Source organism: Apaloderma vittatum, unplaced genomic scaffold, assembly GCF_000703405.1.
Source record: "Apaloderma vittatum isolate BGI_N311 unplaced genomic scaffold, ASM70340v1 scaffold4770, whole genome shotgun sequence".
NCBI classification, from domain to species: domain Eukaryota; kingdom Metazoa; phylum Chordata; class Aves; order Trogoniformes; family Trogonidae; genus Apaloderma; species Apaloderma vittatum.
In genome coordinates, this window is record NW_009694890.1 from 2,262 (window position 1) to 10,087 (window position 7,826).

Here is a 7,826-nt window from a genome sequence, read left to right on the forward strand (position 1 = left end):
TCACTCTAATGTAATGTAGAGTTTATTACTCTGCATTAGGAGGGATCCTTTTCTTATCCTCTTCCCTTGTTTCATGTAGACCGTAGGAACTATGAGTCAGACATACAAAAATCAAGTAAAAGGACTTTTTGAAATCTGAGGCCACTTTCAGATTTATTTTTTTTTTAGTAAAAGTGGCTTTGTTAGTTTAGAGTATTACTTTAATAAGTGGTAGAGGTGGAATATTGCTTTGTAAGCTCTTCTTTCACCACTGTCTGGAGTAGACTTGAGTATCAGGTTGGCCAAATAAAGAGCCAAAAGGCTGTCTGCAAACCCAAGGAGGAGCCCAAACTCTGGGGTTCAGCCCAGTAATTGAAATATATACATCAATTTTATTCTAATTATCTGAAAAGGCCTTTGAATAACTAAGCTTTGAGATGCCTTGGAAATATTCCCTCAGCAATCAAAGGCATATGAAAGGATGTGGCATAGATATTCAATAGTCTTTGCTAAATTTGAGAATTCAAATTAGTGACCTAAGACACTTTTACACCTACCCAGCAATGCTAATGCTGACTTTAAAAGGCCGATGTAAGGTGACATGTGACTGTTGGACAAATGACAATTTCTTTAGCAGCTGTTGTATTATGCTTGATCTCCTTCTTGTCACCTTATCCGCATTACCACCTGGTCATGTAAGCTAGCCTTAGACCGACTGCCTTGAGTATATATGTCATTCCACATCCCCTCATACAAAGGAAAAGGTTAATGCAAACTCGATTTCTTAACATTTTTTAGTAGATCTGAACATCCGTGGCTTTTACTGAAATGAGTCTCTCTTTAGCCTCATGGTATGCATGAAAATCGTGATCTGGTTGTGTCTGAGGGACTCAACTCACAACTTTAAGGTGTGGACAGTCATTAGCAGAGCTGGGAGGCAATATGGGGATCCTTATATCTGCTCACTTCTTGCTTCTAGACATCTGCCTTCCTTCACACATAACTCTGAAACCACTTTCCCTGTCTCTTTGCCTGCATTTCATGTGTGGTATTTTGGGGAGAGCTCATTACAGCCAAGCTCAAGTGTAGCCAGCGCTTAGTTACAAGTGCAAACATATCATGAATGTCTGTCTTGCATTAGGATCTTTCCAGAAGGCATTAAAACACAGCCAAGGTGGGTTCATGGGCTCTGTGTTCTTCCAGCACTTGTTGGTTCAACAGTTCTTAAAAAAATGGGAGTTTGGGAGAGTGTGGATGTCAGCACCAGTAAAGATTTGTGGTGTGTCAAGTAGAGGGAAATAGGCGGTTTATCTGAGAGCCCAGCCAGCCCTCCTCTTTGCTTGAGCTTTCAAGTGAAACTTCAGGGAGAAAAATGTAGCGAGCTCCAGTGGTAGATGGCTTTTTGGGGAGCTGCCAGCTGCTCTTTCTGAGTTACAATTGGATTACACAGTGTTGGAGCCACATTGCACATCCATCACCATCTCCTGTCCACAGCTGAGCTGCGAGGGGCCCTGGCCAGCCCAGTGCCGAGACCTCCAGAGACTGGAGCTGGCCCATCAGGAAGGATGAGAGGCAAGTGTGAAATTAGTTGCATGGCAGGCTGTGCAGTGGTTGTGAGGTGGACTGTTTGAGGTTTTCCCAAGCCACGGAGCTCAGGGAAAACACCTGTGGGAATAGCAGCCATCTCAGGTCTGTCAACGAGAAGATGTGTCAAATCAGTGCAGTCTGATTCGTGACGGGGAATGAACCTAGTGAGTACGAGACACGTAGTTTTGCTTGGTAAATGTTAATTTCAGTTCACAGAGAGGTTTGGTGCACACCAAGTAGATTCTTCCTGGGGGAAGCATAGCCAGGCTGCACCAGGTGACTGACTGGTGTGCACCGACTCCTAATAAGAACACAAGGGATCCATGGTTGGAGCTTCATGCACCTTCTGATCTCCTTTCTTCATTTATTTGTTCCCCAAGCACACCTAGAGCTTCAGTGTGCAGAGTTGTTCCATTTGCTCCAGCTGGCTTGCTAATGTGGATGCAGCCAACAGCCCCAGCATTTTAACAGTGTCTCACCCAAGACCTTGAGTTTCAGGCACCCAAATCTCATCGTGGATTTCTGCCACATGCAGTTACTCATCTCTTCTGCCTCTTTGCTCTTTGCTTTGAGCCAGTCCATTGGCAACTGCTCCAGCCACCTTACTGATGGTCAGGCCATCACCGTTGCACTAGTCTGGCATGTCAAATGTGACTAAAGGAATGGAGGAGGACAACATTGCCCATGGCTTAGTGAGGGATATCTGTGTCCTTTTGCTGGAAGACATGACCATAACACCTTCCAGCTGACCAGCATCGAACTGAATGGTCTCAGCAGATTGGGAGCATCTTTAAGGTATCACATCAAGGCATTTGCTCTTAAATTTCCCAAAAGCCTGATGCCTCAAGCAAAGTTCAGCTTCATTTTCTCCATGGCCAAGTGCAGCCTCTGCCTTGCTCTAAGTTTGCATCCAGAGCATTTAAGAGACACTGCTTCAACACCATGTTCATCAGTTTTTAGTAGGCTGGGGCTGAATTTCTGCTTTCTGATAGCTCTGCTTATTCTGATGTATGTTCCCACCGAAAAATCCCTGATCAGAATTGGTTCAGTTTAGCTCAAACCAGGACACCTTTTGTGCAGGGATTACTCTCCTCATTTCCATTGAAAACCTCCCTGGTGTGGAGTCTCTTTTTTTTTTCAGCACATATCAGAAATTACTTCATAAAAGTCACTGAGGAGGAGAGTTGGAATTCTCTTCAGATTTTATAGCTTGGCTAAAAAAATCTGTCTGCAGGCTAAAACTTGATACATACATCTCAGCCAGGAAATAATTTAAATTCTCTGCTTCCATCAAAACAGCAAACAATTCCTCCCCCTCCTAAACACTTGCAAATTTCTCAGTGGTAAAGGTTATTTCAGGAAAAGATTAAATAAAGAAATGTTAGTAAGTGGCAGAATCTCTAGGGTGGTGAGAATATGGAAGGAAAAACACTTCAGATGATGCAATTTTTGTGATTTTGTTGTGCTTTTGTGCTTCTTCCTTCAAAATGCCTCACAAATATCCCAAGGGAGCAGTGTAGATCACCAGTTTGATTGCCTATCAGTAACGTGACTGCCACAAGGAGTGTAGGTGCTGTATGCCAACAGGAGTGTACTTATTAACAGAATTAAAGTGACCAAGGCAGAATCTAGAGATCAGTCTGGATGGGAATCAGATTAAACAAGCTGGTCATCCAGTCTTTCCAGCTGTGTTTGTGTCGTGGTCTGTGTGTATTAACCCTAAATCGCATCTGGTTGATGGAGAGAGGCCTCAAATACCTGCAGGAAAGGATCTTTACCAATCCCTCCAGAGGCTTGGCGCCATGTTCTTGCTGTGCTCTTCCACACTAGTTCAAACTCCTGTTAATTTCCATCCTAGATGATAAGTGAGAATATATGTTTTCTTTCCTTCCTTAAAAAAACCCACTTTTGTATTCTTCTGGCTTTTCTGATAGTTTATTGACCCTTGGGTCCAGAAGAAGAAGATATGTGAGCATTGGCATGTTTTTGCCCACCTGATTGTACCTGTTTTGTCCCCCTTGGTGAATGGTGCCTAAGGAATGGTTGGTTTTGTAATCCATGTCCCAAAGAAGGCCATTGCTGGAAGTTGTCTCTTTAGTCATGCTTGAAACCTTTGATCTTGGGGTTCTAACACGTACCTGTCTGCGTTCTCCACTGGGTACATCTGGAGCTGAGCAGAAGTATGAATGTGTCCATGCCCTCCTCAATACACGTTGCCAAGCCAGTGACCAAGCAGAGACCACGGTTGTTCTGTGGTGACGACAGATTATGACAAGACTGTGTTTAACCAACTAATAAATAGCTCAAAGGAAAATGTTTTTTGAGGATGGTGAAATGAACATTTCTTAGTCCTTTTCATTTTACCAGGCACTTGGACAATGCCACACCACTTTCATTAACCTGAGTAAGGCTGTCCTTGTCCTGCAGGCAAACAGGATTTACAAATTAGTGGTAAAAATACAGAGAAGATAATCATTACTGAATGCCCCAGAGATCCCCTTTTTCCAGTGTTATAAACCTCTGAGACTGAAGCCTTGAGTACATCACTCACAGCTTGTTGTCCTGTCTTTGATATCTGAGAGAATAAGCGTTCAGGATTGCAGCCCATTTAACCATGTTACCCTTCTCTTCAAAGGAAACTTAAACTCTTGGTAAATCATTTAGACATGTAAGGAGATTTCCAAAAGTGTCCAGTGATTTTGAGGGGGATCTGTGATCCTCTCAGCTTTGAAAATTTCTCCTGTCTGTCATGAATGCAACACAGCACAGACCCAAAATCCCGTGGACATTGCTCTTGTATTTAAGCCAACCATTACGCAGCCAGGATCTTCCCCTTCTTGGATAATATGGACTTAAATGCCTTGATCTGTGACACAGAGAAATGCAACTTTTACATTAAAAACTTCTATTGGCTACGCCCCTAATTACTGAAAGCTCAACCAGTCATCTGCTCCAGTGCTAGGCAATTTATCCAGAATCCTTACTGGAAAACGGGCATCCAGATCGCTGGAGACAGGGCTGCAGTGGTAGGCAATGCCTAGCAGTACCATCCATGTCAAAAATGTGTTTTCTGGGCTCATACTTTGAATTTGCACGGAGAAGCACTGAGACCATTCTGCATGGATGCGAAGTATCTTATCATAGGTCCTGACTCCCCTATGGCTCTTGTCCCTGCACTGTCCAGACTTTGACTACAGACTTTTCTGTTTTGGACTATAATGGCTCAGAAAACTCTGTAAATCCCCGATGTCTGGTAATCCCCATTTCTGGAGATGGGAAATTGGAGAGAAACTATTTGTCACTGGGAGTGCCTTTCCCCTAACTGATTATTGCCCTCTCTGTAGTGGAGACATCCAGTTCCCTGCCTCTGATTAGGACATTCATTTTATCTGCCCTCTTTGATTAGGTGTGAAGTGCGCGTGGTGCTTAATGAGAACAAGCTGTTCAGATAGCGCAGCTCAAAATAATTGTGGTTGTGCTCTTCCAAAATTACCATTGCCAAAAGACAAGGTAAGTGCCTTCATTAAGGGACTAGACTGGAACCCAGGTCCTGGCTTCCTCACAGTGGTTTTAATTTGGGGGAGGGCAGTTGTTTGGATTTTTTTTTGGTTTTTTGTTGTTGCTATTACGATGGGGAGACCTTATCGCTCTCTATGACTCCCTAACAGGAGGTTGTAGTGAGACGAGCGTTGGTCTGTTCTCCCTAGTGCCGAGAGATAGGACAAGGGGAAATGGCCTTAAATTGCGCCAGGGGAGGTTCAGGTTGGATATCAGGAAGAATTTCTTTACTGAAAGGGTTGTTAGCTATTGGAACAGGCTGCTCAGGGAGGTGGTTGTGTCGCCATCCCTGGAGGTGTTTAAGAGATGGGGAGATGTTGTGCTGAGGGACATGGTTTAGTGGTGTTCATAGGGCTTGAACAAAAAGGTTGGACTTGATGATCCTGAAGGTCTCTTCCATCCGAAATTGTTCTATGATACTCTGTTAGGCAATTCTTGTGTGTTTATGCCTGGTGTGGATACTGTGAGTGCTACTGCAGGAGGGGTGAGGGGCAATTCAGACCATCTGCTCTTTAGGGCTATCCAGATCATGGCTCTTGCTATTGCTAAGTCATGCAATAAAAAGCTGGTGAAAGTACAGATAACTTCTGTATCAGAAGAACATGAGAAAAACAAAGTGAATACCCACAGAAGAAATTTTGACTGATAGAGAAAATTAATTTAGTAATTTGATTTAAATGCACACGCAAACACAAATGGTAACATAGACTTGCAGGGGATACATTTGCTACCTGTCCCTGAGTGTTTGGCCAGGAACATCAGCAGATTTTAGAGGTTTATGCACACAACACCAGACTTTTACAAGATTTTGCAGTCCATAGGGCAGTTATTCACAAAAGAGCCAAAAAACTAAGTAATATGTGATTGAACCCTAGCTCAGAGGTATCACCCTATGCTCACCATGTGCTGGTGTGGCACTTGCTCCAACACAATTATTAACATAGGGTTAAACAGTTGAGAACTGCCACTGTAACATTAATCAGCAGTGGAGCGTGTGCTCTGTAATTTAGATGCTTGCAGGGAAGAAGAGTTAACCGCAGGGCATCTGTTAGCCCTGTGGACATTTTGTCCGGCGTAGCTGTGGCTGCAGTCCTCCTTCTCCTGAAATCAGGCTGGAAAGAGGGCTCTAGGTTTGTGTGTATGGGGAGACCTGACTCGTCCTTACCAACTAACACCTATTTTTTCCACAGGCATTGTAACCAGTCCTGTGTGAAAAGCTTTCCCCTGTATAAGGCAGTAAGTTGTGCAGCACGTGATGGGAGTTTCTGATGCTTTGATGTATGTGTGAAGCACAGCAAAACAGCAGGGAAAGACTCTGGCCGTTAAATATGATGCTGGATTTCAAATACAACCCTGTATTTCCCTGACCCCAAACTTCTGCTGAGATTCAAAATACTGTCTTAGGAACAGAATTCTATCTGGGAGATTGTACTAGAGTGAAACAGCAGCTTTGGAGTCTGATGGAAACAGCCGTTAATGCCCGCTATGCTTGGGCCATTTGGGCACAGCAGGAGGGTGGCCCCCTAAATACCATGTCTCTGCAGCTTGAAGACTGGGTATTTGCCAAACCCTGCCATGCTCAGAGTAGCCTCTTGCCCGTTTATTGCATCCAGAGTGGTCTGGAGCCCTTTCAGGATTTACAACCCACGCTGCAGCCGGTGTTGTGGACAGGCTGCTCTGAGCTGCCCGGTGGGACGGGAATATCTGTGAGTAGCAGTGAGATCCCATCAGCCAGATGTTAGCGCTCGGAGCTTGTTATTTAGAGCTGCTGATTAGTCTCTCAGGCATTTCGCCTCCTCGGTTCCTTTCTCGACGTGCTGACGTTAGCCAGAGAGCGCCTGCACATCGCAGATGTTTGTTTTTCCATGCCTTTGTCTTTGCTTCTTCAACCTCACCGAAGCTTTTCCACTTCACCGCTGTGGCAACCTGTGGCACTTCCGTGCTTGAATGAGGGCTGAACCCGGTCCTTTGCTGTGCATGTGCCTGTTCGTCACTGCTTTACGCAGTCACTCTCCTGAGGTTGCTTGCATGGGCCATAGCAAACAGCTTCTTGCTGAGGTCTCTTTTCTGCTGTGGGCTGGCAGAGCGGCTCGGGAGCAGCTGCAGATGCCCTTCATCAAGCCCCTGTGCTTCATCCAGTCTGATTTCAATGCTGCTGCCGTCATTTCCCCCAGGGTTTCACAGATCTCTTATTGCTTACGGGGAAAGACTTCATCAGAGCCTCTTGTCCCACTCCTGCTGTGCCAGGGGTGTCTCTGGCTGCGTGCGTAAGCCTGGTGTCGGAGCTGTTTCCATACGACTCAGCTCTGGTTTAGTCCCGGCTTTCCTGCTCTAAATTAGTTTCTCTGACTCATCCTCTGGAGGAATTTCTGTCTCTCCACTGACTGTAGAAAGAGCCCACAAAATCAGTATTTCCTACCCAGGATCTAGGTTAGGTACATTAAGCAGGGTGGTGCAAAGACTACCCCAGGAAGCACAGGTAAATACAGCTCTGAGGGTGCCCATTTCACTCCCCCCCGCTTTTGTGCACCCAAGTAGACTTGACAAATGAAGTAAAACAGCTCCGACAGTTCCTAGGGATGCTCAGGAGTGATGTGGACACCTCAGCTTCCAGGTGGCACGAGAGGACGACAGGTTGCCCTGGGACACCTGCATTTGCTCTTTGAAATCCAGAAGCTGTGCCCAGCAGCAGTGCACACCCA